Below are 26,729 nucleotides of genomic sequence, written 5' to 3'. Positions count from 1 at the left end.
TAAAAACAGCCTGTAAAGGATACAAAAAATGACTAGCCAGAGATGCAGGGTAAAGAAACAAAAAATAGGGGATTATGATGAAATATATGCCAAGAGGAGTAACTGTTGCAGATAGAAATCAAGCTGTTCTAAGGCCAAATAAGATGCAGTCTGAAAAATATCCATTGTATTTCATTGTATTTCTCAACATGGAAGTATTGATGATTTTTGCAAGATTGTCTGGTGAGAAGGTCTAACTGGAGTGGGTTGCTAAGTGGATGGGAAGTGAGGAAATGCAAATGACAGATTGGGCAGCAGAACAGTGCAGTTGTTCCTGAGAAGGAACGATGTAGGTATTACGCTTAGACCTTGCAGGAAAACAGTGGGATTTTTATTTTGTTTTGTTTTAAATGGAAGATCTTGACATATATAAAAGCCAGGAATAATTCATTTCACAAGGAGAGAAGAAATATATAAGAGAGTATGAGAATCCTGAAAATACAGGAGAGGGTGGGAAGAAAAGCTCACCATGGTAGACATGGGCTTTAGCTAGGAGAAAGAAAGACAAGCTCCTCTATTAAAACCAGTTATAGCAAAGAATGATGAATGAAAGCATGGAAGTTAAAGCAGGGTGTGTAGGTGTTTACAGGAGAAGTACTCAGGGAAAGGTGCATATCAGGTCCTTCCCTAGTTTTATATAATTTTCTCCTGCTTATGGATATAGTCTACTGTTTTCAGTGGTGGTGGAATGGTAGGGGTGGGGAGCAGGAGAATAGTTCTTGCAGTGTGTTGTTTCATGATACAGAAATGGAATCATAGTTTAAATGATTGTTACGTAAGTTTCATATTTCTTTTAATTTGTAATAGAATCCTAGCAAGCTGGACATTACCTCACTGTCTCATCAAAAGCGTTGCTATTGTTTTCATTCTTTTTAATGACTTATTTTTCCAGTGGTATGAGGTACTGTGTAGAGCAATGATTCACAATTATTTTTGCACTTTGATTTGAGAATTTCAGGTTGAATACAAAATGCTTTTCTCTTCTTAGTTTTATTTTACCCAATTAACTTATTATTCTATCCTATGACTCCTGTGTTATCTCTTTAACGTCTTTTTCTTTTCTATGACTTTCTGTGCCTTGAGTATCCTGATAAACTTTAGAGAAGTGGGACCAGTATCCTTACCTTGAACTTGCTAAAGTCTTGGGAGAAATACGCCTTCCTAAATCCTCAATTTAGTCATTAAACACACACACCACACACACACACTTGTCAAAATCTGCAACTTTAATCCAAGACCAAGGAATCCTACTTTAAAAGGTCTGTCTCACCATAGGCTTTTTTTCTGTATTCCACGTGTACCAGTGATATAGGCAGAGAAATGTAGCAGATAAAGAAATGAATTTGGCTTCTGGAGCTTTTCTGTCATTTAAATACCACCTCTGTAATCTTAGACAAGTCACTAAACCTTGGTGCCTCTGTGTGAATTGGAAATAATTATATATCAACTCTTCACAAACCTAGAGTACTATCGTGAGGATTAGGTCCAAAAGGCTCCTCACAGGTTTCTCATGCTTAAAGCACCTTTAATTATCCCTTTCTTAGTAATTGTATAAATCTCTAAGTTAATCCATTAAAGTCTAGTCATCATCTCTCTATTAACAAGACCCAACTGGGCAGATAGTCTTGTTAGGATCATTGTGAGTCTCCCCAGGGTTCTTCCCCTTCCATTTCTGATTATGCTGTGAATATATTTCCAGAATTTCAGAGGGGTTTGCTTGCAAGCTAAAAGATCTTTGCAAAGGCTCAAAAAATACGGTCTGCTTCAGACAGAGAGAGGGTTTGCAATATGCGATGAATCTCTCAGTCCCATTAGAACCTTAAAGATGATGATAGCTCACATTTAATGTAATGATTAATGTGTACCAGGACCATTCCAGGCACTTTTGCATGTAGACAAATAATTCTCAGATTACTTACTGATTAATATCATCATCATCTCTATTTTACAAACGAGGAAACTGAGGCACAGAGAGGCTAAATCACTTGCCCAGGATCTGGAACCAAGTAATGGTGATGATGCTAGTCATACTGATGCTTCCTTTTCTTTGCCGCACTCGGATTCTGAGTTTCACAAGAATGTACCTGGGTGCCCCTTAGCGGGATATGAATAGCTTCTTCGGAACCCCAGCGGCCAGCTGGTGCCTCCTGGAAAGTGACGTCTCATCTGCACCGGACAAGGAGGCGGGGAGGGAGCGCAGAGCACTCAGCGTCCAGCAGCGCGGCGGGGCAGCCTGGAGCGGAAGCCTGGAGTGGAGCAGGCAGTCCGCGGGGGACAGACGTCGGCTGGGATTGAGCCGGCAGACTGCGAAAAGTAGCTGGAGCCGGAGCAGGGACAGAACCTGTTGCTGCAGACCGGCTTGGTGGATTCTGGTTCCTGCCGCCGACAGGGCTCGCCGGGAGAGGTAACAGCATGGGCCAGTTTGGCTGGGGGCCCCCGCTTGGGGGCGCGACCCCTCTCTAATGCCCAACGCTTGCCTTGATGACACATATTAGCGATTGCGGACCGACACCTTGGATTTTTCAAATCCCTTCCTAATTACACAGGCACCCGCTTGGTCACTGGCCCAACACTGGGGGGCTTCTCTGCCCTGGATGTCTGCACCACAGATGGCTGTGGCCCCAGGCTTGCAGAGCAGGGACCTGGTCAAGGGATGTGGGGCGCTTTCTTCACCTTAAAGTTCCCCCAAGCCCTCTCCGGGGCTGTATTGTGTTGTAACTTTGTTGAATTTCCTTAGCGGGTCTGAAGCTAGCGAGTTTCTAAACTGTTTTTATCCGTGATGCTTCTGAGCAATGATCTTTGTGTATCTGAGGCTTCATCCTGTGCATTTCCACTTGCTAGAAAAGCTGAAATGAGGTTTCTGAGCTGCGTACAGGACACCAGAGTCCTTATTGAAGGCGTTTGGAGAGGTTTTATCCCCTTCTGGGAGTGAGATAGGGTTTCCAGACAATACCATTTTAGTTCTTCTGTCAAACCATCAGGCATTTTCCAACAGTGCCGCCCTAGGTCAAATTTAGGGTCTGGAGGAGAGGAAAATGATCTTCTTCAAGCTGTCGTTCTAGTTAAAGACAGAACTACTAACTAAAAACCAAAAATACATTTGTTCATCTCCCATTTCCCCTCAGCTATAGAGTAGATATTTGAAATATTTATTTATTTTTTAAAAATCTTAATGATAACATGAATTATACAAAGATGCTGGTTTCGTTTTTTAAATCCAAATATTCAAAGTTGTTTTAAACATATGTCTAAATTTCTAATTCCATTCACATCCAAATAACTTTCAAGTGGGAACTACTAATGAGAGGAAGGATGGAAAAATCAATGGTTTGTAAACTGTGAAGGACATTTTTTTTCCCTTCTGGATTTCTAATTAAACCATAATAAATTGAGTAAAATTATCATAATAATGATGAATCTAAGTTATGGATGAATTTGCAAAATGGCTATAATGTGCTCAAAAATAGTGCCATTATCATCAACAGAATGGCAATTGTATGCAGAGTTCAATTAGAGTCTTTCATCTGTTAAAAACTTCTATAGATTGATCATTTAATAAAACAGTGATGCAATATAGTGCAGTAACAGTACCTACTGCACTATATTTAAAGGCACATATTGACATTACAGACTGGCTATTGTAATAATCAAAAATGTGCTTTCTTTATTGCTTGAAAATAACATGTTACTCATATATCATTATCCTATTCTTTTTCTCAATATGTGTTTTTCCAAAATCCATACACCCCAATAAGATCTTTCTACTAGCCATGATTTCTTCATGTCTATGGAAAACTTCAGAGCATTTGAGGCTTAAGCTTATTTTTGCTTCATCTATCTGTTTGTCTGTTTTATCTGGCAGTTTTATTCTTGATGCATTTTGTGAACACATTACAAAGTATCTAAAATTATATATTAGAAATTCATTGTTTTATTTGTATGATTATTTTATTCCATAGTTCCTATAAATCATACTGCTCACCAATACTCTCTTTTACAGATGTCAAAGACTATAGGTTGAATAAATATGAATTCACTATAAACCAATGAATTATTTCTTCCAGAAATATCAGTTTATTTATTGTAGTTGTTCTTCGGCTCTGTGTGTGTGTACATGTGTGTGAGTGAGTGTGATTTTTTATGAGAATTCCATGCAAATGCCTCTGTGATAAATATTTATAAACCTTTTCACTGTATTGCATTAAAATGGATTTCCAGCTGTAATATGGAACACAAAATAAGGACAACTTCATGCCTTGAAGCTTCAGATACTTAAAAATAATAATTTTGTACAATACTGCCCTCCTTATTATGGAAAAAAGGACATTGGTTTTAGCTAAAGACTTCAAAACTGTCAAGCACATTCAAAGAAAATAGAATAAATATAATCTCACATTCCTAAAACACATCTGGATTAGTCTATTCTCATGCTGCTATAAAGGACTGCCTGAGACTGGGTAATTTATAAAGGAAAAAGATTTAATTGACTCAAAGTTCTGCAGGGCTGAGGAGGCCTCAGGAGACTTACAATCATGGCAGAAGCGGAAGCAAACACGTTCTCTTTCACGTGATGGCACGAAGGAGAAATGCCAAGCTAAAGGGGGAAAAGCCCCCTATAAAACCATCAGATCTCATGAGAACTCACTCACTATCATGAGAATAACATGGTGGTAGCTGTCCTCATGATTCAATTACCTCCCACCAAGTCCCTCCCAAGGACACATGGGGATTACAAGAACTACAATTCAAGATGAGATTTGGATGGGGACACGGCCAAACTATATCAATATTTATATACTATTTTAATAATCTTAACAAATTGTTCTCTTAAACATATGAATTTTATGCTTACCATTAACCTGATGTTAACAGCTGATTTTCTTTTCCTCTCTGTTTCCCTTTGATTTTAAGTTCCAGCTTTGTGGATAAATTGGTTCTTAAATGAATTTTCCAATTGCCTTGAAACTGAACATTAAGGGTGCAGGGAGACCTTCACTCCATTAAACTAGAAGGAAATGGAAATATATTGCCCATACAAAAAGATGCAATGGTCACTATAGCAGACAGCTGTTTAGAATGGGTCTTGTGTCCTTGCTTTGCGGAGTTTTCAAATACAAGACTTCTAAAAGTAAAGAAATTAGGTTTCTTCCCAGTCAGACTTCTAACTGGCTCTGTGCCTCAGGCAAATCATTTAACTTCTCTATGTCTAAGATTCCTCAAACGTAAAAGGATGAATTATAATTTGATTTCTAAAATTATTTTACCCCTCTAGATTTCTCTGTTTCTATGGTAGAAGGCAGAGGATACAGAGTAAGAAAGCTCAGATGTCCTTGCTTTGCCATTTGAGAGCTTCTGCCCTTAGGCAAGGCCCTGAAATTCTGTGACATCAACACCTCATCTATAAAATGGCCTAATAGAAGAAATTAATAGAATGATCTATTATGCTGGATACAGTGTCTAGTACATAGAAGATGCACAAGAATGTTTTTAAGGCACCCATCTCTGAAAAATCTAAAGGGATTTCTGCCTGTGGCAGGGGAGGAAATGAACTAAAAGCAGAGGAGTCTATCCTGCATCTGCAGGTAGGCATTTCCCAGTATAGTTTCTATAGTATTCACCAGAGACCAGGAAAAGAGAGGGCCAGAGCCTCAAGCATAGTATGAATGCCTCCTTGATATCTTTCCATAGTTTAGCGCCCCCCTAAAAAAGTCAAAGTGAGTCAGGACAGCATAAATATTAAACTTAATGCCACACATGACTGACAAGACATGTCCTGTTCTGGTTTCCATGTCAAACTAGGCTTGATTCTGTTACAGCTAAGCATACCAGCTAGGCTGTATAATGACCATCAGAATAATTGCACAATCCAAATCACACCACACCAGTAATTAGAAAAAGGAAAGAAAAAACAAACAAACAAAATAACTCCTGAAATGCCAAAAAATTGGTTCTCTTTCAGCTGTATTTCCATTTAAAATTTAAAGTTTTCAAATGTTATGAAAGTATATTTCTTACTTTTTTTCTTCTTGGGCTATTGTAAGAGTCTCATTTAGGTGTCTGCATGGAGTCTGGGTTCCATGTGGCAGTTGCAGAATAAAGCACCTGCCATTAGAACTGATGTGCCTTTTTCTAGTCCCTCAAACAAGTCTCAGTTGATCCATGTTTTCAGAACTCTGGAGGGTTTACCAAACAGAATATTACAGTTCTGGTTGCATTCCCACAAAATTTAGAAAGCATCAATAATTTCCCAAAGCCAAATGAGATCAAAATATCTAAACTTAAGTGAGCTGTAACCATACGCATTATCTCATTTAATCTTCATGATTTTAGAAATTGAGTATGCTTACAATCCCTTTTCGGTGGATAAAGAAACTGAGGCTCAGAAATAATTTGCCAAAGTAAACATGTTTACTAGGTTGAGGAACCAGGATAATAAGCTCATGTAGTCTCCCAGTCTACATGCTTAAATTCTACACTGCAGGACTCCCAAGTATGTAGCAACAACAGCTTATAATCAAAGTACCAATTTCTGTATATACTGATCCTTTCCACATGAAAGCTATATACGTAGGAAGAGATAAATATTACAGTCCTCATGAAGATTTTTCTAAGTGGAAGTAAGAAGCATCAGAGTTATTTGTGAAACTTTCAAATGTCTCACCACAGATTAGTGGGCTGGAGTTGGGTTCGGGTGGTATGTGTGTGTGTGTATATATATAATGTATACATACATTTAAATATATAGTATATAGACATTTAAATATATAGTATATATATGAGATTCTGAGTCAAAATTATTTTCATGATTTCCCATAATGAAAAAAATTTGTCCCAATCCATAATGCCATTTTGCAGCCATAGACAGACTAATCTTAAGAATCTTAAGTGTTGTCTTGGACAGGAGGTATTTAGAAAAATTATAATGAGAGGATAAACATTTCTTTAATTTAGCCTCACCAGAATGTGAGTTAAATCAAATAGTTGTATATATTAGAATTTACCAGCTGCAAACATGCAAGGAAATAAGGACAAATTTCAGATTAAGTGCTTGCACATGACCTTATGATTCTCATATCTTCGGAGAGTTTGCGACTTATAAAAACTGCTTTATCTTACCAAGAGTGACATCTCAAACACCCTGTCTCCTTGCTAAATGTAAACATTTAAAGAGGTGATACTTGCAGCGCTCAGGATTTCTCTCAAATTCCCTACTTTTCCTTAAAGTATGGAGTCTCATTTAAAATCTTTAAAGTACCTCATTTAGGCCAGGTGTGGTAACTCATACCTGTAATTCCAGCACTTTGGGAGGCAGAGGCAGGAGGATCGCTTGAGCTCAGTTTGAGATCAGCCTAGGCAACATAGTGAGATCCTGTGCCTACAAATTAAAAAAAAAAAAAACAACTAGCTGGTCATAGTGGTACATACCTGTAGTTCTAGCAACTCGGGAAGTTAAGGTTAAGGTAGGAGGATTGCTTGACCCCTGGAGGTTGAGGTTGCAGTGAGCCATGATTATGCCACTACATTCCAGCTTCGGCAACAGAGCAAGATCTTGTTTGAAAAAAAAAAAAAAAAAAGGACCTCTTTAAAGTCTCTAAATTTTCCTTCTCATTTTACTTCCTGTCCTTGCATTCTTGGCACACTGATAATAAACTGAATGTGGGGTCTTTCTAGGATCACATCTTCCAGTCTTTGTAAGGATGCTGTATCTCATTTATAATAGACAACTCTCTCAGCAGAGTTCGTAGTCTTGTGTTTCCCTTTCTACTTACTCATGATCTCCTCTTCTGTCTGGAATTCCTCATCCTCCACAGGTGTGCAAACTGTTTTGTTTGTTTTTGTCCTTGGGTAGCCGTTTATATCATTTATATCAGTGTTACTTAAGGCTTCAAAGCCTTTGGCTAAAATCTTCCCTGTTTGAGGGAGTTTCCTTTGTTCCTGCTCTTTTTTCAGCTGGAAAAACTACATTAAGTAATTTCTGTGATATATGCTTCTTTCAAAACTAGTGGCCCTGTGCTTCCCTTAACACAGAAGTATCAAAGACCAGCATGAGCTTGGCCAATATCCTGAGCTTGCTTTTGATATTTTGATTATCTAGGTTTTAGTAACTTTTTCTAATTCATGTTTACCTACAGAATTAGTGCCCGCTTGAAGATTCTACAGTATCCAAAGCCTTACAGTTTCTCACTGTCTCTATCCTCAGCTCTCATCTTTTTTCCTCCTTTGACACCCTCGAGTCTTGAACATGCCAAGCTCATTCTCAATTACAACTTTTGCACCTGATGCTCTCCCTGCCTGGGAATCGTGAGTCTCAGAGCTGCAGGGAAGGGGTTCTTTAAGTCATTTCATCTCGGGTCTGGAATGCTTCTCCACACTACTAGTCCTCACAGTATTGTCTGATTTGTGTCAAAGCCCACTTGCTAGTTGAGACTTTCTCATTTATGTGTTCACTTATTAATGATTTTATTCCCCAAAATGAAATATAAGCTCCATGAGAGATGTACAGTATGCTTTCATATTTATTGCTGGCCTTAGTGCCTAGAACAGAGTCTAGTGCATAGTAGATACTCAGAAAATATTTGTTGTGAAAATTTTACTTCCATTTCCCTATTAGATTATCCTGCATCTTTTTATAGGTCCAGACAAGTTGCCGAAACTTCAACCTTAGGTTGGTTCCATGCCTCATTCCTGTTTTTAATTCCTTTCTGTTGATCCTACCTTAGCTAAAATACCAATCAGTATATTTTTTTTCCTGTAATATGGAAAAAAAATTTGAAAAAGCTATCATTGCACCATTTTAATATACATTCAGGTTGCATAGTATCTGTATATGTTCATTTCAAAGAATAATCTGGATCTGAGTACTAGGAAAAACGAAAATAAAAAGTAGCACAACGTTTACTTTTTATTAAAGTTACATTAGCCATTCCACTGTTTTCACTGGCATGATTTTTCATGTTTAAAATATATTTTGAAAATATATACATATATAGAGATATAATTTTGCATAAGTGCCTAAACTAAATTATATCATAATGTTGTTTTTTAATTCTTGATTTTTAAATTTCCTTTCTTTTTTTTTTTTTTTGAGATGGAGTCTCTGTCGCCCAGGCTAGAGTGCAGTGGCGCAATCTCGGCTCACTGCAAGCTCCGCCTCCCGGGTTCACGCCATTCTCCTGCGTCAGCCTCCCGAGTAGCTGGGACTACAGGCACCTGCCATGGCGCCTGGGTTTTTTGTTTTTTTGTTTTTGTTTTTTTTTGAGACGGAGTCTCGCTCTGTCGCCCAGGCTGGAGTGCAGTGGCGCGATCTCGGCTCACTGCAAGCTCCACCTCCTGGGTTCACGCTATTCTCCTGCCTCAGCCTCCTGAGTAGCTGGGACTACAGGCGCCCACCACCACGCCTGGCTAATTTTTTTGTATTTTTAGTAGGGACGGCGTTTCACTGTGTTAGCCAGATGGTCTCCATCTCCTGACCTCGTGATCCACCCACCTCAGCCTCCCAAAGTGCTGGGATTACAGGCGTGAGCCACCGCGCCCGGCCAATTTCCTTTCTTAATTGCCTCTGCCCACCTCTTCTCTTCTGCTTCCATATTACAGGTAACCAATCTTAATTGGGTTCTATTATGTTAGATTTTTCTCTACTCTTATACCCATTCACATATATACACTCTCAAATCAATCTTTTTGTCATCATTTAAAAAATATATGCATCTTGTTTTCTAACTCATGATGACCTTGTGGAAAGCCCTCCATGTTGATTGTTATGGATAAAATTCAATTCTAAATGGCTGTATATAATATACCGTGATATGGATAATAAGAAACAAATTCAACCATTCCCTTCTTGATAAACATTCACTTTGTTTCCAGAGGTTTCTATCTTGTTGGGTTTTGTCACAAAACAAGGCTACAATAAAAGTAGTTATTTAAAAACTACTTTATCTCCAGGTTTAAAGAGCAAAGCTATTTTTCAATTTTAATGTATGTTGCCTTATTGCTTTCTAAGTACTACAAATAATTACATTTTTACTAGAAGACTATGACACTGTTCTTTACTCATGTCCTTACAGCAATAGGTGTTGTAACTGTTTATGTTATTAGTTGTTAAATTAATTTGAATTTCTTAACTACTTGTGAAATTAAATATATTTTTATCTTCTTCAGATGTTTGGACTTCTTGTGTAAATCATTTATTAATATTCTTGCTCATTTTACTGAGATATTAGTCTTTTTCTCAATTTATACATTCTTTGAATATTGTAATTATTAATGCTTATCATAGTAGGTGTTTTCCATATTGTCTGCTGCCTTTGTTCATAACTTTATCATGCACATTTAAAATATTTGTATAGACAATATATTTGTTATTGTATACATTTTGGATTCCAGTGTTGATTAATATGATTTTTTCTTATTGCTGCATTAGACATGTAGTCTTCTAGATTTTACTGAAGGATTTTTATTTTTAAAAATTTTAGCATGGGTTTTTAATTCAAGTGGAGTTTTAAAACACATGCCATAAATAGTGAGCCAACTTTCACTTCTTCCAAACAGCTTACTAAATATTTTATTCTTCCCCTTCGAATTGAAAACACACTTTTGTCATATTTTAAAATCTCATATATAATGGGATCTATATTTGTATCCTTGATTCTGTTTCACTGACCGATTTGTCCATTTCTATGGCAACACCAAATTGCTTTGATTATATTTGCCATAGAGTATTTTTCTGATATCCTAAAAAGCATATCTCCTTACTGTTTTTCTTCACAAATGTTTTTAGCTTTTCTTGGGCACATTTTCTTCCCTCTGAACTTTTAAAAATCATATTCCAAAACAAATCCTGTCACTGCTTTGCAAATATTTTTACCAAATGAACTGTTTGTCTATACATATTTTAAATGATATTATATTAAATTGATATGTTAATTTGGGGAGATGACCTATAAAGTATTAAAATGTATCTTCCAAAAATCAGGCATGTTGTTCAATTTTAAAGAAATTTTAAAATCTTTCAGTAGGGTTTTATTTTTTATGTCATCATTTTATATTCCATCTTTTTCCTGTTAAATTTATTTTTATATATGCTACATTTTAGTCACTGCTGTAAAATATATATATATATATATATATTCATTTTAATTTCTAGGTGCTATTGCTAATATTAAGAATGGCTACTTTAAAAAAATTTTTAACTTATTTTATATTCGGGGGCACATGTGCTGGTTTGTTACAAAGGTATATTGTGTGATGCTGAGGTTTGGGTACAGTTGAACCCATTACCCAGGTAGTGAGCGAACTATCCAATACGTAATTTTTCAACCCTTAATCCCTTCCTCCCTTCCCCTTCTTGTATTCCTTAGTGTCTTTTGTGCCCATCTTTATATCTATGCGTTTCCAATGATTAGCTCCCTCTTATAAGTGAGAACATATGGTATTTAGTTTTCTGTTTCTGCATTTATTTGCTTAGGATAATGGCCTCCAGCCGTATCCATGTTGCTGCAAAGTACATGATGCTGTTCTTTTTTATAACTGCATAGTATTACATGGTGTATATGTATCATATTTTTAAAATCCAAACCACTGTTGATGAACGCCTGGGTTGATTTCATGTCTTTATTATTGTGAATAGTGCTGCAATGAATATATGAATGCAAGTGTCTTCTTGGTAGAATGATTTATTTTCCTTTGGGTATATACCAAGTAATGGGATTGCTGGTTTGAATGGTAGTTCTATTTTTAGCTCTTTAAGAGATCTGCAAACTGTTTTCCACAGTGGCTGAACTAATTTACTCTCCCACCAACAGTATATAAGCATTCCTTTTTCTCCACAACCTCATCAGCATCTGTTCTTTTTAGACTTTTTAGTAATAGCCATTCTAATTGGTGTGAGATGATATCTCACTGTGGTTTGATTTGCATTTCTCTGATGTTTAGTGGTGTTGAGCATTTTTCCATGTTTGTTGACTGCTCGTATGTCTTCTCTTGACAAGCATCTACTCATGTCCTATGTTCACTTTTTAATGGAGTTTATTTTTTCTTGATTTAAGCTCCTTATAGATTGTGGATATTAGACCTTTGTTGGATGCATAGTTTGCAAATATTTTCTCCCACTCTGTAGGTTGTCTGTTTACTTCGTTGAGAGTTTCCTTTGCTGTGCAGAAGCTCTTTAGTTTAACTAGAGTCTCACTTGTCAATTTTTGTTTTTGTTGCAATTGCTTTTGAGGTTTATAAATTCTTTGCCATGGCCAATAATGTGGCTTGGCTGTGTCCCCCACCCAAATCTCATTTTGAATTATAGTTCTCATAATCCCCATGTGTCCCTGCTGTTCTTGTGATAGTGAGTTGTCATGAGATCTGATGGCTTTATAAGGGGCTTTTCCCCCTTTTGCTTGGCACTTCTTGCTGCCGCCATGTGAAGAAGGGAATGTTTGCTTCCCTTTCTGCCATAATTGTAAGTTTTCTGAGGCCTCCCCAGCCCTGCAGAACTGTGAGTCGATTAAACCTGTTTCCTTTATAAATTACCCAGTCCTGGCTATGTTCTTATAGCGGCGTGAGAATGGACTAGTAGAGTATATTAATATCCAGAATGGGGTGCTGCTATAAGGATAGCCAAAAATGTGGAAGCAACTTTGGAACTAAGTAATTGGCAGAGGTTGGAACAGTTTGGAGGGCTCAGTAGAAGATAACAAATGTGGGAAAGTTTGGAACTTCCTAGAGACTTGTTGAATGGCTTTGACCAAAATGCTGATAGTGATACGGACAATAATGTCCAGGCTGAGGTAATCTGAGATTGAGATGAGGAACTTGTTGGGAACTGGAGCAAAGGTGACTCTTGTGTGCTTTAGCAAAGAGTCTGGAGGCATTTTGCCCCTTTCCTAGAGATCTGTGGAACACTCAACTTGAGAGAGATGATTTAGGGCATCTGGCAGAAGAAATTTCTATGTGGCAAAGCATTCAAGAGAAAGCAGAGCATAAAAGTTTAAAAAATGTGCAGCCTGATTATAAAGTGGAAAAGAAAAATCCATTTTCTGAAAAGAAATTTAAGCCAGCAGCAGAAATTTTCATAAGTAATGAGGAGCAGAATTTAATCACCAAAACAATGAGAAAAATGTCTCCAGGGCACATCAGAGACCTTCATGGCAGCCCTCCCATCATAGGCCCAGAGGCCTAGGAGGGAAAAATGGTTTCTTAGGCCAAGTCCAGGCCCCCCTGCTGTGTTCAGCCTTGGGACTTGGTGCCCTGTGTCCCAGCCACTCCAACTGTGGGTAAAAGGGGTCAATGTACATTTCGGGCCATTGCAATTCCCAATCCTTGGTAGCTGCCATGTAGTGTTGGTCCTGCAGGTGCACAGAAGACAAGAATTGAGGATTGGGAACCTCCACCTAGATTTCAAAGAATGTATGGAAGTGCCTGGATGTCCAGGCAGAGGTATGCTGCAGGGGCTGGACGCTTGTGGAGAACCTCTGCTAGGGTAGTGCAGAAGGGAAATGTGGGGTTGGAGCCCTGACAGAGTCCTCACTGGGGCACTGCCTAGTAGGCCTGTGAGAAGAGGCTGTCTTCTAGACCTCAAAATGGTAAATCCACTGACAGCTTGCACCATGCACCTGGAAAAGGTGCAGACACTCAAAGTCAGCCCATGAAGGCAGTCAGTAAGGGGGCTGTGCCCTGCGAAGCCACAGGGGTGGAGCTTGCCAAGGCCATGGGAGCCTACCTCTTGCATCAGTGTGACCTGGATGTGAGACATGGAACCAAAAGAGATCATTTTGGTAATTTAATGTTTAATAATTGCCCTATTGGATTTTGTGCCTGCATGGGGCCTGTAGCCCCTTTGTTTTCACTAATTTATCCCATGTGAAATGGTGTATCTACCCAATGCCTGTACCCCATTGTATCTAGGAAGTAACCAACTTGCTTTTCATTTTATAGGCTCATAGGTGGAAGGGACTTGCCTTGTCTCAGATGAGACTTTGGACTTGGACTTTTGAGTTAATGCTGGAATGAGTCAAGACTTTCGGGGACTGTTGGAAGGGCATGATTGTGTTATGAATTGTGAGGACATGAGATTTGGGAGGGTCCAGGACCAGAATGACATGGTTTGGCTGTGTCCCCACCCAAATCTCATCTTGAATTGTAGTTCCCAAAATCCCCACGTGTAATGAAGGAGATCTGGTGGGAAGTAATTGAATCACGGGGGCACTTACTTCCATGCTGTTCACATGATAGTGAGTGAGTCCTCACAAGATCTGATGGTTTTATAAGGGGCTTTTCCCCGTTTTGCTTGGCATTTCTTCTTGCTGCCACCATGTGAAAAAGGACATGTTTGCTTCCCCTTTCACCATGATTGTAAGTTTCCTGAGGCCTCCCCACTCATGCAGAATTGTGAATCAATCAAACCTCTTTCCTTTATAAATTACCCAGTCTTGAGTATGTCCTTATAGCAGCATGAGAATGAACTAATACAGCCAATGTCAAGAAGTGTATTCCCTGGGTTGTCTTCCAGGATTTTTATAGTTTTAGGTCTTACATTTAAGTCTTTAATCCATCTTGAGTTACTTTTTGTATATTGTGAGCAGTAAGGGTCTAATTTCATTCTTCTGTATGTGGTTTGCCAGTTATCCCTGCACTACTTTAACAATATAGATTATTTGAATCTATGAACATGGAACGTTTTTCTACTTGATTATGTCATCTGTGATTTCTTTCAACAGTGTTCCCTTTTATCCATATTCTCACCAGTGTCGGTTATTTTTTGTCTTTTTAATAGTAGCCATTCAAACTAGGGTAAGATGATATCTCATTGAGGTTTTGATTTGCATTTTCCTGATAATCAGTGGTGTTGAGAATTTTTTTTCATATAGCCATTGGCCATGTTTATGTCTTCTTTTAAGAAATCTCTATTTGTGTTCTTTGTCCACTTTTTACTGGGATTATTATTTTTTTTCCTGTGGAGTTGTTTCATTCCTTGTATATTCTGGATATTAGTGCCTTTTTGGATGAATAGTTTACAATTATTTTCTCCCATTCAGCAGAGTCTCTATACTGTGTTCATTTTTTTCCTTTGCTGTGCAGAAGCTTTTCAGCTTCTACTAATCCCATTTGTCTATTTTTGTTTTTGTTGCCTGTGTTGAGGTCTTAGCCATAAAATCTCTGCCTAGACAAATATTCTGAATTGTTTCCCTATTTTTTTCTAGTAATTTTATAGTTTTAAATCTTAGATTTAAGTCTTTATTTCATGTTGAGTTGATATTTGTGTATGAAGGTTATGGGTCCAGTTTCTTTCTTCCACATATGGATATCCAATTTTCCCAGTACCATTTATTGAAGAGGGTGTTCTTTCCTCAATGTATGTTCTAGTCCCTTTGTCAAAAATCAGTTCACTGTAAGTATCTGATATACTGATTTTGTTTCCTTGGGATAAATACACAGTAGTGAGATTGCAGGATTGAATGATATTCTATTTATAGTTGCTTTTGAGAAATCTCCACATTGTTTTCCATCATGGCTGTACTAATTTACATTCCCACACCAGGGAGTATTTCCAGGTTCTCTATTCTGTTCCATTGATCTATGTGTCTATTTTTATACCAATACCATTTCCTCTTTTGGTTACTATAGCCTTATAATATATTTTTTAATCAAATAGTGTGATACTTTTGCCTTTGCTCTGTTTGCTCAGGATATCTGAGCAACCAAGTACAGATGCTCCTCAGCTTATGATGTATAATAAACCCATGGTTAAGTTGAAAATATTGCAATTCCCAAATGCATTTAGTACATCTAACCTTCTGAACATCGTAGCTTAGCCTAGCCTACCAGAAACATGCTCAGAAAACTTACATTAGCCTACAGTTGGGCAAAAATCATCTAATACAATACATATTTTGTAATAAAGTTTGAATATCTCATGTACTTTATTGAATGCTGTACTGAAAAGAGAAAAAATAATGGTTGTGTGGGTACTCAAAGTATGGTTTCTGTTAAATGCATATGGCTTTCACATGATCATAAAGTAGAAAAATCCTAAGTTGACCCTTTGAATGTTGGAAACTGTGTGTATTGATGGTGCGGAGTAATGAAGATCTTTACTTGCTTTGATCAATTTAGAAAGCAATCTGATTTCATACAATTAAAAATGTATATGCCCTATATATGCATAAGGAGATATATATAAAGATGTTTATTGCAGTATTATTTATAATAAAATAATGAAAAATTAAACCATTAATTAAAGAATGGGTAAGTAATATGTAATATAATCATGTGGTAAATACCACAGGTAGGCAAAAAAATAGCTGCCATGACTTGGTTAAATGAAAAGACTGGATAGATTTGAGTCCTGGCCCTGTCATAACTTTGGATAGTTACTTATACTTTTCCTGCTTCAGCACTGTAAAATATAGATAATGCTATGGTTTGGAAGCTCTCTCCAAAACTCATGTTGAAATTTAATTGCCAATATAATATTATTGCAAACTGGGGACTTTAACAGATGATTAGGTCATGGGAGTTTCACCCTCATGAGTGGATCAATGCCATCATTGCAGAAGTGGGCTAATTATTACAGGAGTGGGCTCCTGATAAAAAGATAAGCCCAGCCGCCTTTTGTTCTCTCTGTCTCACATGCTTGCTTACCCTTCCACAGTGGGATATCCCTCACCAGACGCTGGCACCATCCTCTTGGACTTCCCATTATCCAGACCCATGAGCCAAATAAATTTCTGTTCTTTATAAGTTACTCAGTGTGTGGTACTCTATTATAACAGCAGAAAAAAAGACATACTATTCATACTGAAAAGTGAGGCTGTCATTATAGCAAAGTGCTGAAAAGGTGGAAGCAGCTTTGGAACTAGATAATGGGTAGAGGCTGGAAGAATTTGGAGGAGCAGGCTAGAAAAAGCCTAGATTGCTGTGAATGTAGCATTAAAGGCAACTCTGGTAAGGGGTCCAAACAAGAGGAGAGCTGTAGGGAAACATGAAACTTTTTAGAGATTACCTAAGGGGTGGTGACCAAAAGGCTGATTGAAATATTAAAGGTAAAGGCCATTTTGATGAGGTTTCAGAGGGAAATGAAGAACAATGTTTTAGACACTGGGGTAAAGTCCATCCTTGTTTTACAGTTGTAAAGACCTTGAGTGAATTGTACCCAAAGCCTGAGGGCTTTGCGGAATGCAGAGCTTTAAAGTGATGAACTAGGATATCTGGTGGAAGACATACCCAAGCAGCAAAGCATTCAGGCTGCTGCATGGCTGCTTTTAACCATATACAGTGAGATGTGAGGGATGGCTTCAATAAAGATTGTATAATAAAATAAGAAACAGAGCGAAAGGATTTGGAAAATTCACAGCCTGGTTATGTAAAGAATTAAAAAAAAAAAAAAGAAAATTTCAGAAGAGAGCACTAAGGATGTGGCCAAGTGACAATTGCCAAAGAGATTAATATGGATAAAAGCCAGGTGCTATTTATCAAGACCATGGAAGAAAGACCCTGAAGGCATTTCACTTATCACTGAGGTTGCCCCTTCCATTATAGGCCCAGGGCTGTAGGAGGGCAGAATGGTTTCTGGTGATGGTCTTGAAGCATCCTCCATGGGCTCACTGCCCAGGGTTAACTTGGGTCTCCACTCATTGTGATTCTAGCAATGTGCCCCTAGTCTGCACTGGGAGCATCTCATATCTAACATTTTGATTTAACCCTTTTCCAAGTGGGCATGCCCAGTCAGGGATCTGGTTTAGCTCTCCCTGATCTACTTTGCCCCACTGCCCAGGTTTCCCAAATCACAGAACTCATAATCCTTGTGATTACTTGCTCAATGCTTTGTCTTTTATATAGGATTGTTAGCTTAATGCAAACTGTTAAGCCCGGATATTGTGTTTAATTCACAGCAGAAGATCCTAAATGAGTAATGAATGAATAAAAATTATAGAAATATATGCATATATGTTAATAATAGTTGGGTCTTACAGAGTATTTCAAATAGTAGCCTTCTTTCCACTCATCTGAATTTGGAGCTATTTAGAGATAGACACACAAGCATATATGCTTCCATTTAGGATAGATGCAAACATATAGACATCAAAATATCAGCTTTATTTCTGTTGAAACTATTTGAGAATGTGTCTAGGGACTGTGGGCAAGGAGTAAAGTTATTCCTAAATTTGACAGATTTCCCTCACTCAATCTCTCATTACAGGGAGATGGCTAACTTCATATATATTACAGTTCATATCATATTATGTGTGTATGTATTACACACACGTATATTACACACACACACATATATGTTTATGTATAGGTCATCTCCCTGCCATATATATATACACACATGTACGTAAATGCACAGAGAGCATATGCACTTTATTGGCAGCAAGATTCAATAGGGAGCAACGAAAAGGCCAGAGACACTCAAGTTCAGTTTCTTCTTCCCAAGTTCCGGATTCTTGGAGAAGTGAGGGAGGAGTCAGGCAACTTACCCAAGAGAAGATTTCAGGAATAGAGAATAAGTTATCTCTAGAAGGGGATAATTTGGGTTTTTGGTTTTTGGTTTATATTTTCTATGTTTTCCAATGATCATGCACTATTTTTAATCAGATAAAAATTCCTAACACATAAATTGCAATCTTAATTTTTCTTGGCCTCTTATTTTCTCACAAGTGTTAATTTGGCCAATTCACAATATACATATATGCCTGTGTAAAATTGTAGATCTCCTGTGTGGGAATGAAAGAAGTATCTGATGGAGAAAATGAACAAATAGCTTAAAAATACATAAAAGAGAAACATCTATATTCACTATTCACAGTTACTTGGGGATAGCTTCTTGTGTGAGAAAATTATATTTTAAATGAAGTGGCTGGTGCCAAGTGATATGAGTACTAATTTTTTTTTAATGATACTTTGGTAATGTGGTCAAAATGTGAAATAACTTATCTTTTTTTCAATATTTTTCTACTACTTCTCAGTAAGCATGAGTTTTGTTGGAATTATTGTGAAGTTTTAGAGTTAGAATGTAATCTTTTTCATAATTTCACAGATCATATTAAAATTTACAAATAGTTATATTGCTTATAGAGCCACAATGAGGGGTCAGGTTTCTTATTCTGCCAGTTAATGTAGTGTCTGCTTTAGAATACTGTCATCTACCCTAGTTCACAATTTTTGAAGATCTTGTGAAAGAAGATATGTAGGGAAGTCAATAACAATGAATCTTCCAATAAGGAAAAGGAAGAAAGTTCTCATTCCCTTATTTTTTGAACCTACCTTTTAACAGATGGTTTTACTGCTCTATTACACAGCATAATTGGATTGTTTTATCTGAAAGTGAATAATAAAGACAAAACTTTAAAAATAGAACTGTTTGAACTTAGAGCTCGCTTTTATTAAGAGAACTTGTCCTATGAAAATTATTATTTGGAAACAGAAACCAAAGTACATATGTTAAATAGCATCTTTTGCAATCAATGTCAAGGCTGTGTTGTGTCTTTGGTTGTCTTTTGGTAAATCTACAAAGGAGCATCAACTTAGTGTCCTCATAAAAGACACATATGTGTTCCACTACATTCAGTGTGAACAATATTTTAATTTAGCTTGCCAAGATATAGTGAAATAGAATTTTTGCAGGGTGATTGTTCTGTTAAAAATATATAAAAGGGCCTAGAAAATGATCTTTTGGCTAAAGCTGTAGAAAACAGACTGCCATTGATTTGCAGAATATGCTGTTTGATGTTTACACAGCTGGAAAAAGTTTGGTAGCAGAACTTTAAAAACCTGTTATAATTGTAGCCTTGAGTATGATATGATTTGGCAACTAAGAGATCACCTCACAAAGCTATGATCCACAGGCAATGCAGTCTTAGGTATTATAAATTCATATTTATATCAAAAATTCCAAATATCTATTGAGATATTGTGATAGAATAAGAATACACATTTTGGTCTTCTTTCCCAGCTCCTGGCCAGACCTCCTGAAACTCTTTTAAGTGCTAGTGATAAGAGCTATAGGCGCACCTTTTATTATAATGTAATTGGTTTTTGTTCCTGGCTCTTGAAATGCTTCTAAAAATGTGACAGAATAACCTTTTGCTAGTCATAACAAGCCCCATTCAACTACACTTGAATTTATGTCAACGAAGTGACTTGTGGAAAGCCCCTAAGGGTGGGGGTCACTGGTTGTGAGGGAAATCAACACCATGATTAGAGGGTTGGAATTTGTAGCACTCCCATCCAAACCTCCAAGGATGGGAGAGGGGCTTGAGGTTGAGTTAATCATTAGTGGCCAATGATTTAACAAATCATGCCTATGTAATGAATATCCTAATCCTTCATGAATGTCCTAATCAAAGGAGTTTGGAGATTTTCCACGTTAGTGAACACATGGACGGCTGTAAGTCTCAATCTCCAAACTATACAAACCAAGAACAAATAATTTCACACAAATCCTTTGCCATTGACATTAGCCAGAAGACAGGGTACTATATAAACCCAAACTAATATTTTAAGCCCCCCTAACCAACTGAATGGAACCCTCTTCTTTGCCAAGGGCATTCAAAAGTTAAACTGAAAAACTAGTTCAGTCTGTGATGGGAAGGGGGGTTGTATGTGCTTCATTATACACTCCTCCCTTTACAATTCGGGCACAGCTGAACAGCATTAACATTAAAACTGACACCTAAGACTGACAAAACAGACTCTTTGCAGCAATAAAATACCAAATTCCAACCCGACTCTAGTATAACATGACATGACAAATAGCAGGCCCTGAAGGAAAGCAACATGTTTTACCTCAAAATACATTTCTTTGACGTATTTTTTTAAATTATACTTTAAGTTTTAGGGTACATGTGCACAATGTGCAGGTTAGTTCCACATGTATATATGTGACATGCTGGTGCACTGCACCCACTAACTCGTCATCTAGCATTAGGTATATCTCCCAATGCTATCCCTCCCACCTCCCCCCACCCCACAACAGTCCCCAGAGTGTGATGTTCCCCTTCCTGTGTCCATGTGTTCTCATTGTTCAATTCCCACCTATGAGTGAGAATATGTGGTGTTTGGTTTTTGTTCTTGCGATAGTTTACTGAGAATGATGATTTCCAATTTCATCCATGTCCCTACAAAGGACATGAACTCATCATTTTTTATGGCTGCATAGTATTCCATGGTGTATATGTGCTACATTTTCTTAATCCAGTCTATCATTGTTGTACATTTGGGTTGGTTCCAAGTCTTTGCTATTGTGAATAGTGCCGCAATAAATATACGTGTGCATATGTCTTTATAGCAGCATGATTTATAGTCCTCTGGGTATATACCCAGTAATGGGATGGCTGGGTCAAATGGTATTTCTAGTTCTAGATCCCTGAGGAATCACCACACTGACTTCCACAATGGTTGAACTAGTTTACAGTCCCACCAACAGTGTAAATGGAAGTAAAGCTCTCCTCAGCAAATGTAAAAGAACAGAAATTATAACAAACTATCTCTCAGACCACAGTGCAATCAAACTAGAACTCAGGATTAAGAAACTCACTCAAAACAGCTCAACTACATGGAAACTGAACAACCAGCTCCTGAATGACTACTGGATACATAACGAAATGAAGGCAGAAATAAAGATGTTCTTTGAAACCAACGAGAACAAAGACACAACATACCAGAATCTCTGGGACACATTCAAAGCAGTATGTAGAGGGAAATTTCTAGCAGTAAATGCCCACAAGAGAAAGCAGGAAAGATCCAAAATTGACACCCTAACATCACAATTAAAAGAACTAGAGAAGCAAGAGCAAACACATTCAAAAGCTAGCAGAAGGCAAGAAATAACTAAAATCAGAGCAGAACTGAAGGAAATAGAGACACAAAAAACCCTTCAAAAAATTGGTGAATCCAGGATCTGGTTTTTTGAAAGGATCAACAAAATTGATAGACCACTAGCAAGATTAATAAAGAAAAAAAGAGAGAAGAATCAAATAGACGCAATAAAAAATGATAAAGGGGATATCACCACCGATCCCACAGAAATACAAACTACCATCAAAGAATACTACAAACACCTCTACGCAAATAAACTAGAAAACCTAGAAGAAATGGATAAATTCCTCGACACATACACTCTCCCAAGACTAAACCAGGAAGAAGTTGAATCTCTGAATAGACCAATAACAGGATCTGAAATTGTGGCAATAATCAATAGCTTACCAACCAAAAAGAGTCCAGGACCAGATGGATTCACAGCCGAATTCTACCAGAGGTAAAAGGAGGAACTGGTACCATTCCTTCTGAAACTATTCTAATCAATAGAAAAAGAGGGAATCCTCCCTAACTCATTTTATGAGGCCAGCATCATCCTGATACCAAAGCTGGGCAGAGACACAACCAAAAAAGAGAATTTTAGACCAATATCCTTGATGAACATTGATGCAAAAATCCTCAATAAAATACTGGCAAACTGAATCCAGCAGCACATCAAAAAGCTTCTCCACCATGATCAAGTGGGCTTCATCCCTGGGATGCAAGGCTGTTTCAATATACACAAATCAATAAATGTAATCCAGCATATAAACAGAACCAAAGACAAAAACCACATGATTATCTCAATAGATGCAGAAAAGGCCTTTGACAAAATTCAACAACCCTTCATGCTAAAAACTCTCAATAAATTAGGTATTGATGGGACATATCTCAAAATAATAAGAGCTATCTATGACAAACCCACAGCCAATATCATACTGAATGACCAAAAACTGGAAGCATTCCCTTTGAAAACTGGCACAAGACAGGGATGCCCTCTCGCACCACTCCTATTCTTTGACGTATTTTGAAAAGGCCCTGCAAAACTGTCTCTTGTGGGAAAAATCTACATTCTGTAGAGAATCCCTTTCCCTTTCCAGGTCTTTTCCCTGATCTAGGAGAGATTAACTAAGAGTCTGGCACCTTTTTAAGTCTAATAAGAAACATTTACAATCTATTCTTTTTGAAGCCTGCTACCTGGAGGCTTCATCTTCATGATAAAAATCTTGCTCTTTACAATCGCTTATCTTAAGCAGACACTCCCTTCTATTAATTTCAGGTCTTACATAATAACTTAACTCTTTCAACCAATTGACAATCAGAAAATCTTTGAATCTACCTATGACCTAGAACACCCCTACCCCTTGCTTCAAGTTGTCCTGCCTTTCTGGACCAGCCAGTGTACATCTTACATGTATTGATTGATATCGTGTGCCTCCCTAAAATATATAAAACCAAGCTGTAGCTCGACCACCTTGGGCACATGTTCTCAAGACTTCCTGGGGCTGTGTCATTGGCAATGGTCCTCAGGTTTGGCTCGGAAGAAGTCTCTTCATATATTTTACAGAATTTGACTCATTTTGTCAACAACTTCAAACCAAGTTATCTGTAAATAGAAAACAATAATAATGACAACAACAATACCAATTTCAAGCAGAGATGTTTCTCAAGCTCCCAGATCTCCAGGCTTTGTGGAGAACAAAGTGAATCTGGGGGAAAGAAAACAGCATGGAAGAGATAACGAAAGAACAGAGAGCCTATGAGTGAACTAAAATTGTCCCCAGAAAGAGAAAGTTTACCCTAGGAACAAAAATACTATAAATAGTACTGGAAATTCTATAAGAAAGGTATTTTTTTAATATCCACCAGCAATGTTTTGTAGTTTTAAGCATATGCATTTTATACATCTTTTCTTAAATTTATTACCATGTATTTTGTTTTTTTATTTATGATAAATCAAGTACTTTAAAAAAATTTCTTCCAGGTTATCCATTGCCAGTATATAGAAATACAATTATTATTTTGTAAATTGACTTTATATCTTGAGAACTTACTAAATTATTATTTATGATGACTTTCATATAGATTCAGGATTTTCTATGTACACAATCATGCATTATGCCAATAAAGACAGTTTTAGTTCCTTCTTTCTGATCTGTATGTCTTTTATATTTTTTTCTAATGCACTAGCTATATCTCCAGTACAGTGTTAAAACAGAAAGAACAGACATCTTTGCCTATTCCTTATCTAAGAGCACAGTATTCAATCATTTTACCATTGATGACTATAGTAACTGTATGTTTTGTATAGGTCTCCTTTCTCAAATTCCCTTTTCTCCTAGTTTTAAAAATCATAAACAGTATTGAATAGCATGTTCATATTTTGAGTCTACATTTATGAGAAACTCAATATTATTAAGATTTTGATTCTCAAAATTGATCTATAGATTCAGTTGATCTATAGACACTATTGACCTCCATTCAATCTATAGATTCAATCCAACAAAATCTCAGCATGCTTTTTTTGAAGAAAATAATAAGCTATTAATGTATATGGAAAAGCAAACAACCTAGAAGAAACAACAATTTTTTTTAAATGAACAAGTTTAACTAGACTACTTGGTTTACAGATTTGCTGTAAACTACAGTAATTGAGACAGTGTTGTTGGTGTAAGCATGGCCATGTAGACAAACAGAACACAATCACCAGTACAGAAATAGACCCACACTTATGTGGCCAATTTATTTTAGACAATGGATCCAAGATAATTCAATTAGAAAAGGTTAATCTTTTTAATAAATGGTACTGGAACTACCAAATATTCCTACAAAAAATTAACCTTAACTCTTACATTACACTATACACAAAAATTAAATTGAAATGGAACATAAATGTAAACATATAAGCTAAAACTATAAACCTTCTATAAAAATCATAAGAGAAAATTTTTGCAAACTTTTACAGGAAAGATTTCTTAAATATAACACAAGAATCACAAACCATGAAAGAAATAAACTGACACAATTAACTTTATCAAAACTTAAAGAAACAATTTTTTTTGCTCTCTGAAAGACACAGTTAAGAAAACAAAGAGACAAACCACAGAATGGGAGAAAATGTTTTGAAAATATATATTTTACAAAGTACTTTATCCAGAAGATATAAACAATTCTTATAACTCAATGAGAATACAAAGAACCTTCACAAATGGAGATATTAATAGCTAATAAACTCATGAAAAACTGTTCAGAGTTCTGTCTTCATGAAAAAGAAAACTAAAAAACAATGAGACATCTCTACACCATCATCCTCAACAGGGGTGATATCATCCCCAAGGTAGCAAAAATTAGTTCTTAGGTACAGAGGAAAATTTTCTATATTGTATAATATACAGATTTTATATGTACATATAATACATATACACACAGTATAAAACATACTATTAAACTACTAATATATGCAAAACATCAATGAATCTTAAAAAGCATTAGACTAAGTAGAAGAAAATCTTAATATCCACATACAGGTATACCTCATTTGATTGCACTTTGCTTTATTGTGCTTCACAGTATTGTGTTTGCAAATTGAAAGTTTGTGGTAACCTTGTATTGAACAAGGCTATCAGTGCCATGTTCCCATGTTCCCCAAGCGCATAGGCTCACTTCGTGTCTTTGTCACATTTCGGTAATTCTTGTAATAATAATAAAAAAGTTTGAAATATTGCATCTGTGAACATGATCTGTAATGCTATTATTGTAATCGTTTTGGGGTACCACAAACTGTGACTGCATAAAATGGCAAAGGTAATAGATAAGTGTTGTGTGTATTCTGACTGCTCTACCATAGCACATAGTAGAGCAGATATTCTCCCCTCTCCCTCTCCTTGAGGCTTCCTATTATATGAGACAAAACGATATCAAAATTAGGCCAATTAATAACCCTACAATGGCCTCTAAGTGTTTAGGTTAAAGGAAAAGTTGCACATCTTTCACTTTAAATCAAAAGCTAGAAATAATTAAGCTTAGTGAGGAAGGCATGTCCAATGCCAAGACAGGCCAAACCCTAGGCCTCTTGAGCCAAACAGCTAGCCAAGTTGTGAATGCAAAGGAAAAGTTATCAGAGGAAATTTAAAGTGCTGCTCCAGTGAATACATGAATGATAAGAAAGCAAAATAGCTTTATGGCTGATATGGAGAAAGTCTGAGTCATCTGGATAGAAAATCTAACAAGCCACAACATTCCCTTAAGTTGAAGTCTAATCCAGAGCAAGGCCCTAACTCTATTCAATTCTATGAAAGCTAAAAGAGGTGAGGAAGCTGCAGGAGAAAAGTGTGAAGCTAGCAGAGGTTGGTTCATGAGATTCAAGGAAAAAAATTCTCTCCGTGCCATAAAAGTCAAAGGTGAAGCAACAAGTGCTGACACAGAAACTGCCTCAGGTTATCCAGAAGTTCTCACTAAGATGATTGATGAAAGTGGCTACACTAAGTAATAGATTTTCAATGTGCATGAAAACACCTTCTATTGGAAGAAGATGCCATTGAGGACTTTCATAGCTAGAGAGAAGAAGAAAATGCCTGGCTTCAGAACCTCAAAGGACAGCCTGATAAGGCAGCTGGTGACTTTAAGTTGAAGCCAATGCTCATTGATTATTCCAAAACCCCTAAGTTCCTTAAGAATTATGCTAAATATACTCTGTCCATGCTCTATAAATGAAACATCAAAGCTTTGATGACAGCACTTCTGTTTACAGCATGGTGTACTCTATACTTTCAGCCCGCTATGGAGACCTACTGCTCAGCAAAGAAGATTCCTTTCAAAACATTACTTCTCATTTACAATGCACCTGGTCACTCAAGAACTCTGATAGAGATATACAAATAGATTAATGTAGTTTTCATGCC

General features: G+C 37.0%; 1 protein-coding gene across 2 annotated transcripts in view; it reads left to right on the top strand.

The window, feature by feature from the left end:
• Positions 1–2,202: 2,202 nt before the first annotated feature.
• NPFFR2 (neuropeptide FF receptor 2) overlaps positions 2,203–26,729 on the top strand; it is a 119,040-nt gene continuing 94,513 nt past the window's right edge. The window contains exon 1 of one of the 2 annotated variants that reach the window (XM_024928574.4): positions 2,203–2,443. The gene's annotated coding sequence lies outside the window, so the exon portion shown is untranslated. The remainder of the gene's footprint in view (positions 2,444–26,729) is intronic. The other variant, XM_055111445.2, reaches the window with a different exon arrangement.

This window comes from Pan paniscus, chromosome 3 (assembly GCF_029289425.2).
Source record: "Pan paniscus chromosome 3, NHGRI_mPanPan1-v2.0_pri, whole genome shotgun sequence".
Lineage (NCBI taxonomy): Eukaryota > Metazoa > Chordata > Mammalia > Primates > Hominidae > Pan > Pan paniscus.
The sequence above is the reverse complement of the archived record's forward strand: the minus strand, read 5'-3'. Positions and strand labels throughout refer to the sequence as shown.